At 40.9% G+C, this 17,274-nt stretch overlaps 1 pseudogene across 1 annotated transcript in view; it reads right to left on the bottom strand.

Annotated features, from left to right (window-relative positions):
- Positions 1 to 1,802: 1,802 nt before the first annotated feature.
- Positions 1,803 to 17,274, bottom strand: part of LOC149658485 (THO complex subunit 2-like) — a 42,824-nt pseudogene continuing 27,352 nt past the window's right edge. The window contains exons 22-37 of the transcript XR_016370008.1: positions 13,148 to 13,268; positions 12,870 to 13,011; positions 11,135 to 11,162; positions 10,579 to 10,606; positions 10,167 to 10,229; positions 9,519 to 9,660; positions 8,781 to 8,938; positions 7,311 to 7,439; positions 7,036 to 7,205; positions 6,833 to 6,948; positions 6,265 to 6,334; positions 6,079 to 6,148; positions 5,883 to 5,967; positions 5,498 to 5,739; positions 3,036 to 3,329; positions 1,803 to 2,923 (exon numbers count right to left, since the gene is read on the bottom strand). The product of XR_016370008.1 is annotated as a THO complex subunit 2-like (transcript). The remainder of the gene's footprint in view (positions 2,924 to 3,035; positions 3,330 to 5,497; positions 5,740 to 5,882; positions 5,968 to 6,078; positions 6,149 to 6,264; positions 6,335 to 6,832; positions 6,949 to 7,035; positions 7,206 to 7,310; positions 7,440 to 8,780; positions 8,939 to 9,518; positions 9,661 to 10,166; positions 10,230 to 10,578; positions 10,607 to 11,134; positions 11,163 to 12,869; positions 13,012 to 13,147; positions 13,269 to 17,274) is intronic.

A 17,274-nucleotide genomic window follows, 5' to 3' on the forward strand; every position in this document is an offset into this window, starting at 1 on the left:
TGTATTTTCTACACTGTTGAAATTTTTTTTACTTAAAACCCTTTCGAGGCACTTTGAAATTTCTCCGTTGTTAAACCCAGCGAGGTTTCAGAACCTTTGAATCATTAGTAAGGGCATCGCAATTCCGAAAAATATTTGCAATATTTAACAGCACTAGAGTCTCAGAAAGACCGGTGGAAAGCAGGAATTGTAGAAGAACGGGAACGCAAGGTTATGGAGGAAGTCATCATTTATTCTAATAATAAGATCATCGGCTGTAGATGGGTTTATACCTTGAAGAAAAATAATGCAGGCCAAATAATTTGTTATAAAGAAAGTTCAGTTGCTATAGGTTTTAACAAGGTGGAGGGAATCGACTATGACCAGACTTTCTCGCCTATCATCAATTTCACTCTTATACGATTGTTTATCACCGTTTTCGTCGTTATCTTTGGTTTGCTACATAAAAACATGGTTGTGAAGAATGGGAATCTGAATCATGAAATATATATAGGTGGGGTGGTGAGGTGGTTAGCACTTTCGTCTTGCAGCAAGAAAAGGTCCCCGGTTCGATCCAAGACTGTGGCACCGGGTGAAAATTCTGGGAACAAACCCTTCTGCGTAGAGTTGGCAAGTTCACTCCCCACTTGTTAAATGAGTTTTCCTCCGTGGTCTAACCCGGTTTCTCCTTTCCATCAAAATTTGCAGAGGTTAATGGTAATAGTTAAAATAGGGCGCTGTCGGTTAGCTATAGCATAGGGGCTAGCCAGCACCTCTCTATGCATTGAAATCGTGACCCATTGAAATATGGCCCACCGGGTGTTATGGAGACGAAAAAAAGGATGTTCCAGGTTTTATGGATAGTCCAGACTCAAACCACCTACCCATGGACAGGCATCCCCGTGTTAAACCGCGGTTTTCGAATTGAAACGCGTAGCATGCGTCCTCATGTGTCGGCGGACCGCAATATATCTCCACAAGTGACACGTCATCATTTAAAGAGACAAAATTCGTTTTTTGGCCAAGGCTTAATATTATATTCGTCTTATAAAGTAACCCAGAGTTATATTTACTAAACTATTATAAATATAACGTGTCTAAATCTTTAATTAGATGAACAAAAAATAAACGAATGATAAAGGTTTACTCACTTTGGCACATTTATAAGATATTTGGCATCTATTGACGCCTATTAGGCCACTGTTCTCGAGGGAGCAAGAATAAAGAATTAATATTTTTCACTTGAGTCTGTTTGTGGAGATGAATTTCTAGTAGCCGCCACCGCGGCGCTTTCGTCAGGCGTTACACTTTGCTAACCTAGCTCCCTATCCTCATGCCTGTCCATGGGTAGGTGGTCTGAGGTCCAGCAACTTGTCTCCAATAACTGGAAGCAATTCACAGGTTGCCCTAAATTGGTCGTCAATTGTAACTTGAGTTGGAACTGGGTTTTTGAAAATCCCATGGAACAGATTGCATCTACTTTATACATTTTCGAGCAATAATTCTTGTCTACGTCGACGACTTTGCGGTCTTAGCTGCAAATAAATTAAGGCTTCAACACGTTTCTCGACTGATATCGAGTACGTATCAGCTAAAGATTCTTGGCTCAATCAAGAAAACCCTCGGGGTTGATTTCGAAAGCAGGAAGGACGGAACAATGAATATATAAAAGACACTAGTTGCAAAGAACTCGAAAAACGTTTCCGGATTAGTTGCAACGTACCAGTACTTCTTTCGTCAACTCCGGTGAAGTCTTATCCGGAAATTACTGTCCATATACCAAAGAGAGCAAGAAGAGATGAAAAAATATACTTATATATCTCTCATTGGATTGATTGTCTATTTAACGGTTTTGATGTTGTACCATCGCTATTCATAACGATGTATGCAAAACCGCAAGTGATATGTTGATTAATTTTATGCGTGTGCGAAACTTTGTTATCTTGTTCGGGGCCTGCAATCGGAGATAGAATAGATTCGAAATCGTCAACAACGTATCTCGGTATTTTTTCCCTCATTTCATAACTCTTAAAAGTAAATTCTTGTTCTTCCGGCATTTCTATTAATGTCGGCGCGTGTTTTTTACAATCGTCAATGTGTTTATCCCTTAATGTTTGTTTGGAAGATCTGTGTAGACATCTCCGACAATAAAATGTCGTGGCTTTCTTTTTAGTTAAATTAGAAAGAAGTCTCGATAAACTTTTAATAAGACAGAAGTGTTTCTTTCTTCCTTTAGAAATTAGCAACAGGTCTATTTGACGCCGTTCTTCACATTCGTATTCACTGATGAACAAAGGGTAGACAAACTTTTCGAATCCGAAAATATTGATACTTAAATTGTTACGCTTTTCGAAGGAAATTAGCTCACTCGGTGACACTTTGAATGGACTTTTAATATTTCCCATGTCTATTTCATTCAAGTATCTCGTGTAGTTACTAACTCTTTCACTGTTGAATTCAACAGGATGTAATTTAGCTAGAATAGAGTATTCGAAACATCTCTCATCCTTATTTCGAATATTTATCAACGCTTTTTTTGATTTCAAAAACGGTGGTAGCTTGAAATATGACGCTGGTCTTAGCGGATGATATGATACGATATTTACTTGTAAAAACCGAATTTTGTTCAAAAGCCAGTTGCTACCACCTTTCTGGAATTGTTCCAAAGAGTTCATAATTTTCTGAACACTTCTCTCTATTTGTTCATAAATCTCATCCTCGCTTAAAGTTGTATTTGTATAACCGCGAAAGAAGGGAAACTCTAAGACTTCCTGCGTTGAATTAACTAATTGTCGACTAAACTGAACATTAACCACAAGGTACCATTTAATACCTCGTCTTTCAGTCAAATGTTTCTTCAAGTACACATATATCGCTTCTCTATGTCTACTAGTAAACGTTAAAATATCAACTTCATTTCCATTCGCCTCTATCCGTGTTGTTACTAGAGCGTTACGTAAAATCGGAACTTCATTCGACTAAAATCGGAACTTCATTCGACTCTAAGTCATTAACTCCTGATTGATTTAAATTCCTTTCACTCGATGTGTTAGTACGTGAAGTACTAGGTTGATTCAAATTACCACGTGAAGTACTCGGTTGATTAGTTTTGCTAGATGGGTCTGCATCATCCTTCCCTCGATCGGGGTAATTCTTTCTCAGTTGTTTTAATCGTTTATGAATGGTTAAATGTTTTTCTAATCTGTAACAGCGGGAAAATGTCGCGCCACAAACTTTACAAGTTAATTTGTTTCTTTGATGAACTTCGCGTATATGTCTATTTAACGTTTTCTTATAACTAAACTCTCGATTACAATCCGGACAGATGAAATTGATGATGATGACTGAAACTTAAAGTGCGGGTCTTTTCTCGAGTAGGATGGTATTTATACATAATCGTGAGATAAATATTCTTATGTCTTATATTCCCAGAGGGTTTTTCTTTTTAAATCACATCCCCTCTTCCTCTAATACTTTAAAAAATAATCCGCATTTTAGTTTTTATAGGTCAGGAAATCGAACTGTCCAGACACGATATATTCGACTAATTTTTTTACCGCTAACACCACCCCCCGATCATTACATCGTAAAAAACCTTAAAGTTTACACAAACGTGGGTACCCTATACATTGGATTCTCATAACCGTATTGTATTCCTAGAGGGGTTTTTTCTTTTTAAATCACATCCCCTCCCTCCTCTAATACTTAAATAACCCGCATTTTGGTTTTTATAGGTCAGGAAATCAAACGTGTCCATTTTACCCCCCCCCCGATCTTTACGTCATAAAAAAAAACGGGTACGTCAAAGAAAATACATAGTATGGGTTCCCTATGGGAAATAACATGGTGGTACTCTGGAAAACTCCATAGGTTTAACATGGTGGTTCCTGGTCTAGAACCTAGTATGGGTTCCCTATGGGTTCCCTATGGGAAATAACATGGTGGTACTGTGAAAAACTCCATAGGTTTAATATGGTGGTTCCTGGTCTAGAACCCCCCTTTACTCACTACTTCCCTCTATCCATATAGATTATGAAACGTAAACTTTAAACTACAAAAGAATAATATCAAATTATTTTAGGGGAAATAGTCAAGGTTAATAATGGAAGCAGACTCAATTTAGTTTTTTGCCAAATTAACGATAGAAAAATTGAGATACTAAATTCTCAATGTCAAAAACCAAGGAGCTTACCGACTATATTATAGCAGGAAAAGTATGGGCTATTGAGTCTGATTGTTTTCCGATGATCATTGAAACTGCCCTACTCTAAGCTAAAAAATATATAGAGCAACCTTCATACGCTGAAACACGACAAAATTGCAAACGCTGTGCTTTTTATCGTTTGTAGGGCCTCTCTCTCTCTTTTTTGCTCTATGTTCCAAAAACAGCCATAATTTTCAAAAAACCAAATTCTTAAGTAAAGTTTAAAGGGATAGTTATCACGTTTAAGATGTGCTGGGAATAAGAAAACATGCAGAATAAAGCCGAGAAAGCAGGAAATACGTTAAAATTATCCACGTCGTAAAATATTTTCATGTCATAAGAACTTGCGTATAATTTAACCTGTATATATATATATTATTATAATTCAAACCATTTTCATCCACTTTGAATTGAACAATATGTCTTCTCAACCATCCTCATGAATTTGCCGTCGAAATATTATTCCCACAATATTATTTTCAGAGCATTTCTCAACATCCAATCCTCAGGCGTCCAAAAATTGATTACCGAACGTCAAATAAGTTCTGTTACACCTGTATTTTAGTCATGCCACCTATTTTGCTCCTTAAACCATCTCAAAGTATATTCTTGAAACACTGTCCATCATCCAATACCGCGGCTCGTCCAACTTTTAATACCAATTCAACATATAACGCAGTCTGCATTAAAATATCCGTCAAAAGAATTATCCCCAATTATCCACCCACTGTATAAGCAACTAGTAAATTATAAAAAATCTTTAAACATATCCAAATCTCTAAATATTTAGACGTTTACAAACCGCCATTAACAATCCTCCATTTCCGAAGACTGAGTCTAATTCATAAGTTCCCATTTCTCATATGTCAGTGTGGAACTAAAAATTCTTGGGTTGGAACATCTTGTTTTTCTAATCGTAATGTTTTACTACTGAGCTAAGTTGATATAGAACAAATAAATAATCGTTAGGCTTATTTGCTATTGTTTTGAACGTCACGTTTTTTGTCATAACTTTTGATTTTCTGAACCGATTTACAATTTGAAAAGAGTTTCGGATTCTACGTGACAAGACGCGTGCAACGATAGAATTATTGATCCATTTGAAGCATTATTTCGTAACGTCATTATCGGGGGGCTTTACTATTTCCGCTATGGCTAACGCCCTATTAGCGCCACAGTGTCATTTGTAATTTTAAAATAATCTTGAGAAGGCAACCTATCTAGAAAGTCCTATTTTGTTACTCTAGCTCAAATAGGAACAAAATGGCAGCCAAATGAAAATGTCCAGAAACTTTTGTCGGGGACTGTACATACCCTTTTCAATATCGGAGGCAACTTCGGCCGATCTGCGCAGAGCGTGTCCTGAAGATGAGGTGGTGTTATCAGAATTGTTTTCAGCATCATGATGATGGTGATCTGACGCAGCAGCATTAAGAGAAGAACGTTTACCGTCTTTTGATAGTGAGACTGAATTTCCACTCGAGGCTTCTGATAATCTCTGCCTAACACTTTCCTCTTTCACTGACGCGGCGGAAGCAGACTCGGACGCGGATTTACTGTAATTAGACGGACCAAAAATGAAGATAAATTTTTACTGGAATATAATATATGATAAAATAATATCTTCTACACTTTCAAAAATTACTTAAAAGCAAGACACTGAGCGCAAAAACTAAAAATAGGCAACGTGTAACGCTACCTGGTGAGCAAAATGGTACTCTTTGTTGAACCAGAAACTTTTGATGGAGCTTTAATACCAGGTTCTGATTTAATTTCTTTCGTTTCTAAATAATACAAAAATAAAAAAAATGAAATGAAAATTATTATATAACAATATAGATGGAAATGTTAAATTAAATATTATTAACAAAGAAACGTATAAAAATTAAACATACCAGGCTTAACTTCAGAATTTGAAGCATTTTCTTTAGAAACGTTTTTCTGGCTCGCTTCGTTCTCTTTGTTCTGAAAATGAATAGGTAAAAACAATTCACTTTCTGTCAAAATATAGAGCAGAACTCTGGGACGCGCCACATTTTCCCAACTACAACCCTTTAAATTTAAATGAATTATTTACGTACCGTTTCCTTGATGTGAAATTCGTACTCGGGAATCAACGAATTCTTCTTTGCTTTCAATTGTCCAAGGTAACTAAATGTGAACGCGACAAATATCAAAAGAGAAAAAAATTTTGGCGGCTTGCACACTAAAGAATTTCATATATATGACGCGCATAGGCCGCCCGACTCGACCCAAAACGGGCTCATGGGCCGCCAGACTCGACCCAAAACGGGCTCATGGGCCGCCAGACTCGACCCAAAACGGGCTCATGGGCCGCCAGACTCGACCCAAAACGGGCTCATGGGCCGCCAGACTCGACCCAAAACGCGCACACTGGCCGCCCGACTCCTCTTAAATGCTTCAATGCATTTTTTTTACGCGCATAGGCCGCCAGACTCGACCCAAAACGCGCACACTGGCCGCCCGAGTCCTCTTACATGCTTAAATGCATTTATTTACGCGCATAGGCCGCCCGACTCAACCCAAAACACGCGCATGGGCAGCCCGAACCGCGCGCACACGCCGCCCGACTCCTCTTACACGCTTAAATGCATCTATTTACGCCAAAAATCAATAGTTAAAACTTACCCAGTTGCCAGGGCAAAAAGATCAGCGCGTTTATCTTTTTCTTCCGCACGAATTTTTTCTACTCTTCGTTCGAGCGCCAAACCCAAATTAGTAATAACTGGGAAATGCGTTATAACCTGAAAACAATTGAAGAAATATAAACAAATTAATAAATAATAAATATTAATTCGAGATATTTTTAATTCTTGTGATTGTTGTTTTACCTTAGTTAGAATAATGAGGGTATTTCTAATTTGAATGTAATCTCCCGATTAAAATGCCATTTGTGACAAACGTGACGATAGTTTTCAAAGTCAACGTGATCATTGCTACTGACTTGAGACTGAGATGAACCCTTGAACTTAGTCATAAATCCCGGATAATTTGTACATTCCTTCGACATAAAGGGTTTTTTGATTTAAATTGATTAAATGAGTGACGGAAAAACGCAATGAATCGCGGGTAAATTTATCCTATATAGAATATCAATAGGGCATACCTGATCAAAAACAGCCTTATCGCTATGCCAATGCATGACAGTTTCAAGCATCGCGCAAAGAAACTTGCCATATCTATTGGCTTCGTTTTCTGTACACGATGACACCGTGTATGAAATATCACAGAATATCTGCGCGTTGAAAAACGTACAGCTTTAACTTTTAAACGCTTATATGAAACTTAAAACTCAAATAAGACCCGAGAACATACGAATCGCCGACTTAGATTTCCGCAAGCTTATATTTTTGCACAGAAATGGGAGCAATGTGGGAGGGAAAACCGAAAGGTCACGGCAATGAAGTGCAATAATCAGGGTTCATACAACTTTTGGAAAACAAATTTCCCTGAGATTTCCAGGTTTTTCCCCATACACTACCCTGAATTTTCCAGGTTTTTCCAGTATATGGAGTATCATATGGTGCAAATGTTATCGAAGGAGAGGGGGGCAAATATGACTATAACATAATCAAAGGACATCCCCGTATCTCTAACATAACCAGAGTTATGAGCCTCCAAAGTTTAGTGTAATGTTAATCCTATGGAGGGGGCTATGTTTGTTTATGAACATTTTGCTTAATTACTCGGCCCCTGTTTGAAGCAAATTTCCCTGATTTTTACTAAAAATTATCTATTTCCCTGATTTTTACTAAAAATTCTAAATTTCCCTGATTTTAACTAAAAATTCTAAATTTCCCTGATTTTTACTAAAAATTCTAAATTTCCCTGATTTTTACTAAACATTCTAAATTTCCCTGATTTTTACTAAACATTCTAAATTTCCCTGATTTTTACTAAAAATTCTAAAATTCCCAGAATTTTACTAAAAATTCTAAAATTCCCAGAATTTTACTAAAAATTCTAAATTTCCCAGAATTTTACTAAAAATTCTAAATTTCCCAGAATTTTACTAAAAATTCTAAATTTCCCAAAATTGTACTAAAAATTCTAAATTTCCCTGAATTTTACTAAAAATTCTAAATTTCCCTGATTTTTACTAAAATTTCTAAATTTCCCTGAATTTTACTAAAATTCTAAATTTCCCTGAATTTTACTAAAAATTCTAAATCTCCCTGATTTTTACTAAAATTTCTAAATTTCCCTGAATTGTACTAAAAATTCTAAATTTCCCTGAATTTTACTAAAAATTCTAAATTTCCCTGAATTTTACTAAAAATTCTAAATTTCCCAGAATTTTACTAAAAATTCTAAATTTCCCTGAATTGTACTAAAAATTCTAAATTTCCCTGAATTGTACTAAAAATTCTAAATTTCCCTGAATTGTACTAAAAATTCTAAATTTCCCTGAATTTTACTAAAAATTCTAAATTTCCCTGAATTTTACTAAAAATTCTAAATTTCCCTGAATTTTCCCTGAGGTTTTTGTCAACTATTTACTTCCCTGATTTTCCAGGTTTGTACGAACCCTGGAAATTATATCTCGGGTCTCTTAAAGGTTCTTGATATCACTTACCCTATCGTAGCAAATAAGGGTAGAAAAGTTTGATGTTTTGAGATTGTGTATCAAATGGACAAATTTGGCACAATACAGGGCGTCGACCGAAGTGAAAATACAGCGCGGAAAAATGCACAGTTGCAGGAACTGAGTTATCATTTCGTTCTTAGCAGAACCTAACACACAAAAAAAGTTATTTTTAATAACTAATTTAATGCGCGCGTCACATTCTAACGTCTTTCGCGCCGCGATTCTATTGGCTGGTCAAATTCGAGATAGCTGGCTTGATATAACTGGTATGAACTTCTGTGAACCATAAATTGACGAAAACACGCGTCCGCGAGAACTACAGAACAATGAAACACGAGTCCGCGTGGACTACAGAATAATTAAACACGCGTCCGCGAGAACTACAGAATAATTAAACACGCGTCCGCGTGGACTACAGAATAATTAAACACGCGTCCGCGAGAACTACAGAACAACGTAACACCCGTCCGCGAGAACTACAGAACAATGTACCACGCGTCCGCGAGAACTACAGAACAATGTACCACGCGTCCGCGAAAACTACAGAACAATGTACCACGCGTCCGCGAAAACTACAGAACAATGTACCACGCGTCCGCGAAAACTACAGAACAATGTACCACGCGTCCGCGAAAACTACAGAACAATGAAACACGCGTCCGCGAGAACTACAGAACAATGTAACACGCGTTCGCGAGAACTACAGAACAATAAAACAGAACTTACGAGATTGAAACCATGTATCCTTCTCGGCTTTTAACATGGCTAAGACGCGAGAACAATGCTCTTGTTGCTTTTTCTCCTCATCTTGAAGTTTCTCGATCAGAGCGTGCCAACGTTCCTTTTCTTTCTTCTTCTTGCTTGCTACCTACAAGTCAGAAATACACAAAAACAGGCAACTTAATTTTTAACTATAGAGGCATAAGAAGCAAGTTTTAACAATTATTAGACGTAATGCTTGGAGGTCAGTCGGAAGTTTGGAAAACGTATAATTTTCAAGAAACATACCAGTCATCAATTTGTTTAATTTGGGCTTTGAGTTTATTAATCTCTCTTTCATAGCTAGACGATGGAACGTGAAGATCGTACAGAGACATTGACCAGAACATAACGTAAAAACTTGGGCTGAAGAAAAATATAAATAACATATTTGGCTTTGTTAGTTATTATTTAAGTTAAATGAATTTAATACAAAGCTCAGTTGTTAACCCTTTACCTGAGATCTTCGCAAATATTAGAGCCTCCATTGTTACAAACAGCCTGCATGATTGGTTTAGCGACAAACTGCATAGCTTCTAAGTACTTTTGAAGCTAGAACAGTTAACAATTCTTCTGAAACCATTTAAGTAAGAGAGATATGCAATTACTTATTACTTTCTGAGCCGAAGAAGAATTTTTTCCGATCTTATCTTGTTTTCTTAATTCTTCATACTTTGACTGGAATATAAGATAGTTAAATTAATTTCGACGCACAAACGTCACGAGAACTACAGAACAATACGAAACGCGTTCGGGAGAACTACAGAACAATACGACACGCGTTCGGGAGAACTGCAGAACAATACGACACGCGTTCGGGAGAACTACAGAACAATACGACACGCGTTCGGGAGAACTACAGAACAATACGACACGCGTTCGGGAGAACTACAGAACAATAAAACACACGCGTCCGGGAGAACTACAGAACAATAAAACACACGCGTCCGGGAGAACTACAGAACAATAAAACACACGCGTCCCTCGAATACTACAGAACAATGCGACACGCGTCCGGGAAAATTACAGAACAATGAGACACGCGTCCGGAAGAACTACAGAACAATAAAACACACGCGTCCCTCGAATACTACAGAACAATGCGACACGCGTCCCTCGAATACTACAGAACAATGCGACACGCGTCCGGGAAAACTAAAGAACAATGCGACACGCGTCCGGGAGAACTACAGAACAATACAACACGCGTCCGGGAGAACTACAGAACAATAAAACACACGCGTCCCTCGAATACTACAGAACAATACAACACGCGTCCGGGAGAACTACAGAACAATACGACACGCGTCCGGGAGAACTACAGAACAATACGACACGCGTTCGGGAGAACTACAGAACAATACGACACGCGTTCGGGAGAACTACAGAACAATACGACACGCGTTCGGGAGAACTACAGAACAATACGACACGCGTTCGGGAGAACTACAGAACAATACGACACGCGTTCGGGAGAACTACAGAACAATAAAACACACGCGTCCGGGAGAACTACAGAACAATAAAACACACGCGTCCCTCGAATACTACAGAACAATGCGACACGCGTCCGGGAAAATTACAGAACAATGAGACACGCGTCCGGGAGAACTACAGAACAATAAAACACACGCGTCCCTCGAATACTACAGAACAATGCGACACGCGTCCGGGAAAACTAAAGAACAATGCGACACGCGTCCGGGAGAACTACAGAACAATACAACACGCGTCCGGGAGAACTACAGAACAATAAAACACACGCGTCCCTCGAATACTACAGAACAATACAACACGCGTCCGGGAGAACTACAGAACAATACGACACGCGTCCGGGAGAACTACAGAACAATAAAACACACGCGTCCCTCGAATACTACAGAACAATACGACACGCGTCCGGGAGAACTACAGAACAATACGACACGCGTCCGGGAGAACTACAGAACAATAAAACACACGCGTCCCTCGAATACTACAGAACAATACAACACGCGTCCGGGAGAACTACAGAACAATACGACACGCGTCCGGGAGAACTACAGAACAATACGACACGCGTCCGGGAGAACTACAGAACAATAAAACACACGCGTCCCTCGAATACTACAGAACAATACAACACGCGTCCGGGAGAACTACAGAACAATACGACACGCGTCCGGGAGAACTACAGAACAATACAACACGCGTCCGGGAGAGCTACAGAACAATAAAACACACGCGTCCCTCGAATACTACAGAACAATGCGACACGCGTCCGAGAGAACTACAGAACAATACAACACGCGTCCGGGAGAACTACAGAACAATAAAACACACGCGTCCCTCGATAATACAGAACAATACAACACGCGTCCGGGAGAACTACAGAACAATAAAACACACGCGTCCCTCGAATACTACAGAACAATACAACACGCGTCAGGGAGAACTACAGAACAATACGACACGCGTCCGGGAGAACTACAGAACAATAAAACACACGCGTCCCTCGAATACTACAGAACAATACAACACGCGTCCGGGAGAACTACAGAACAATACGACACGCGTCCGGGAGAACTACAGAACAATAAAACACACGCGTCCCTCGAATACTACAGAACAATGCGACACGCGTCCGGGAAAACTACAGAACAATGCGACACGCGTCCGGGAGAACTACAGAACAATAAATCACACGCGTCCCTCGAATACTACAGAACAATAAAACACACGCGTCCCTCGAATACTACAGAACAATACAACATGCGTCCGGGAGAACTACAGAACAATACGACACGCGTCCGGGAGAACTACAGAACAATAAAACACACGCGTCCCTCGAATACTACAGAACAATACAACACGCGTCCGGGAGAACTACAGAACAATACGACACGCGTCCGGGAGAACTACAGAACAATACAACACGCGTCCGGGAGAGCTACAGAACAATAAAACACACGCGTCCCTCGAATACTACAGAACAATGCGACACGCGTCCGAGAGAACTACAGAACAATACAACACGCGTCCGGGAGAACTACAGAACAATAAAACACACGCGTCCCTCGATAATACAGAACAATACAACACGCGTCCGGGAGAACTACAGAACAATAAAACACACGCGTCCCTCGAATACTACAGAACAATACAACACGCGTCAGGGAGAACTACAGAACAATACGACACGCGTCCGGGAGAACTACAGAACAATAAAACACACGCGTCCCTCGAATACTACAGAACAATACAACACGCGTCCGGGAGAACTACAGAACAATACGACACGCGTCCGGGAGAACTACAGAACAATAAAACAGAACTTACGAGATTGAAACCATGTATCCTTCTCGGCTTTTAACATGGCTAAGACGCGAGAACAAAGCTCTTGTTGCTTTTTCTCCTCATCTTGAAGTTTCTCGATCAGAGCGTGCCAACGTTCCTTTTCTTTCTTCTTCTTGCTTGCTACCTACAAGTCAGAAATACACAAAAACAGGCAACTTAATTTTTAACTATAGAGGCATAAGAAGCAAGTTTTAACAATTATTAGACGTAATGCTTGGAGGTCAGTCGGAAGTTTGGAAAACGTATAATTTTCAAGAAACATACCAGTCATCAATTTGTTTAATTTGGGCTTTGAGTTTATTAATCTCTCTTTCATAGCTAGACGATGGAACGTGAAGATCGTACAGAGACATTGACCAGAACATAACGTAAAAACTTGGGCTGAAGAAAAATATAAATAACATATTTGGCTTTGTTAGTTATTATTTAAGTTAAATGAATTTAATACAAAGCTCAGTTGTTAACCCTTTACCTGAGATCTTCGCAAATATTAGAGCCTCCATTGTTACAAACAGCCTGCATGATTGGTTTAGCGACAAACTGCATAGCTTCTAAGTACTTTTGAAGCTAGAACAGTTAACAATTCTTCTGAAACCATTTAAGTAAGAGAGATATGCAATTACTTATTACTTTCTGAGCCGAAGAAGAATTTTTTCCGATCTTATCTTGTTTTCTTAATTCTTCATACTTTGACTGGAATATAAGATAGTTAAATTAATTTCGACGCACAAACGTCACGAGAACTACAGAACAATACGAAACGCGTTCGGGAGAACTACAGAACAATACGACACGCGTTCGGGAGAACTACAGAACAATACGACACGCGTTCGGGAGAACTACAGAACAATACGACACGCGTTCGGGAGAACTACAGAACAATACGACACGCGTTCGGGAGAACTACAGAACAATAAAACACACGCGTCCGGGAGAACTACAGAACAATAAAACACACGCGTCCGGGAGAACTACAGAACAATAAAACACACGCGTCCCTCGAATACTACAGAACAATGCGACACGCGTCCGGGAAAATTACAGAACAATGAGACACGCGTCCGGAAGAACTACAGAACAATAAAACACACGCGTCCCTCGAATACTACAGAACAATGCGACACGCGTCCCTCGAATACTACAGAACAATGCGACACGCGTCCGGGAAAACTAAAGAACAATGCGACACGCGTCCGGGAGAACTACAGAACAATACAACACGCGTCCGGGAGAACTACAGAACAATAAAACACACGCGTCCCTCGAATACTACAGAACAATACAACACGCGTCCGGGAGAACTACAGAACAATACGACACGCGTCCGGGAGAACTACAGAACAATAAAACACACGCGTCCCTCGAATACTACAGAACAATACGACACGCGTCCGGGAGAACTACAGAACAATACGACACGCGTTCGGGAGAACTACAGAACAATACGACACGCGTTCGGGAGAACTACAGAACAATACGACACGCGTTCGGGAGAACTACAGAACAATACGACACGCGTTCGGGAGAACTACAGAACAATACGACACGCGTTCGGGAGAACTACAGAACAATAAAACACACGCGTCCGGGAGAACTACAGAACAATAAAACACACGCGTCCCTCGAATACTACAGAACAATGCGACACGCGTCCGGGAAAATTACAGAACAATGAGACACGCGTCCGGGAGAACTACAGAACAATAAAACACACGCGTCCCTCGAATACTACAGAACAATGCGACACGCGTCCGGGAAAACTAAAGAACAATGCGACACGCGTCCGGGAGAACTACAGAACAATACAACACGCGTCCGGGAGAACTACAGAACAATAAAACACACGCGTCCCTCGAATACTACAGAACAATACAACACGCGTCCGGGAGAACTACAGAACAATACGACACGCGTCCGGGAGAACTACAGAACAATAAAACACACGCGTCCCTCGAATACTACAGAACAATACGACACGCGTCCGGGAGAACTACAGAACAATACGACACGCGTCCGGGAGAACTACAGAACAATAAAACACACGCGTCCCTCGAATACTACAGAACAATACAACACGCGTCCGGGAGAACTACAGAACAATACGACACGCGTCCGGGAGAACTACAGAACAATACGACACGCGTCCGGGAGAACTACAGAACAATAAAACACACGCGTCCCTCGAATACTACAGAACAATACAACACGCGTCCGGGAGAACTACAGAACAATACGACACGCGTCCGGGAGAACTACAGAACAATACAACACGCGTCCGGGAGAGCTACAGAACAATAAAACACACGCGTCCCTCGAATACTACAGAACAATGCGACACGCGTCCGAGAGAACTACAGAACAATACAACACGCGTCCGGGAGAACTACAGAACAATAAAACACACGCGTCCCTCGATAATACAGAACAATACAACACGCGTCCGGGAGAACTACAGAACAATAAAACACACGCGTCCCTCGAATACTACAGAACAATACAACACGCGTCAGGGAGAACTACAGAACAATACGACACGCGTCCGGGAGAACTACAGAACAATAAAACACACGCGTCCCTCGAATACTACAGAACAATACAACACGCGTCCGGGAGAACTACAGAACAATACGACACGCGTCCGGGAGAACTACAGAACAATAAAACACACGCGTCCCTCGAATACTACAGAACAATGCGACACGCGTCCGGGAAAACTACAGAACAATGCGACACGCGTCCGGGAGAACTACAGAACAATAAATCACACGCGTCCCTCGAATACTACAGAACAATAAAACACACGCGTCCCTCGAATACTACAGAACAATACAACATGCGTCCGGGAGAACTACAGAACAATACGACACGCGTCCGGGAGAACTACAGAACAATAAAACACACGCGTCCCTCGAATACTACAGAACAATACAACACGCGTCCGGGAGAACTACAGAATAATACGACACGCGTCCGGGAGAACTACAGAACAATAAAACACACTCGTCCCTCGATACTACAGAACAATACAACACGCGTCCGGGAGAACTACAGAACAATAAAACACACGCGTCCCTCGAATACTACAGAACAATACAACACGCGTCCGGGAGAACTACAGAACAATACGACACGCGTCCGGGAGAACTACAGAACAATAAAACACACGCGTCCCTCGAATACTACAGAACAATACAACACGCGTCCGGGAGAACTACAGAACAATACGACACGCGTCCGGGAGAACTACAGAACAATAAAACACACGCGTCCCTCGAATACTACAGAACAATGCGACACGCGTCCCTCGAATACTACAGAACAATGCGACACGCGTCCGGGAAAACTACAGAACAATGCGACACGCGTCCGGGAGAACTACAGAACAATAAAACACACGCGTCCCTCGAATACTACAGAACAATAAAACACACGCGTCCCTCGAATACTACAGAACAATACAACACGCGTCCGGGAGAACTACAGAACAATACGACACGCGTCCGGGAGAACTACAGAACAATAAAACACACGCGTACCTCGAATACTACAGAACAATACAACACGCGTCCGGGAGAACTACAGAACAATACGACACGCGTCCGGGAGAACTACAGAACAATAAAACACACGCGTCCCTCGAATACTACAGAACAATACAACACGCGTCCGGGAGAACTACAGAACAATACGACACGCGTCCGGGAGAACTACAGAACAATAAAACACACGCGTCCCTCGAATACTACAGAACAATACAACACGCGTCCGGGAGAACTACAGAACAATACGACACGCGTCCGGGAGAACTACAGAACAATAAAACACACGCGTCCCTCGAATACTACAGAACAATACAACACGCGTCCGGGAGAACTACAGAACAATACGACACGCGTCCGGGAGAACTACAGAACAATACAACACGCGTCCGGGAGAACTACAGAACAATAAAACACACGCGTCCCTCGAATACTACAGAACAATGCGACACGCGTCCGAGAGAACTACAGAACAATACAACACGCGTCCGGGAGAACTACAGAACAATAAAACACACGCGTCCCTCGATAATACAGAACAATACAACACGCGTCCGGGAGAACTACAGAACAATAAAACACACGCGTCCCTCGAATACTACAGAACAATACAACACGCGTCAGGGAGAACTACAGAACAATACGACACGCGTCCGGGAGAACTACAGAACAATAAAACACACGCGTCCCTCGAATACTACAGAACAATACAACACGCGTCCGGGAGAACTACAGAACAATACGACACGCGTCCGGGAGAACTACAGAACAATAAAACACACGCGTCCCTCGAATACTACAGAACAATGCGACACGCGTCCGGGAAAACTACAGAACAATGCGACACG

This window comes from Phalangium opilio, unplaced genomic scaffold (assembly GCF_054372755.1).
Source record: "Phalangium opilio isolate 3A_F unplaced genomic scaffold, DU_Popi_V2 ptg000077l_1, whole genome shotgun sequence".
Lineage (NCBI taxonomy): Eukaryota > Metazoa > Arthropoda > Arachnida > Opiliones > Phalangiidae > Phalangium > Phalangium opilio.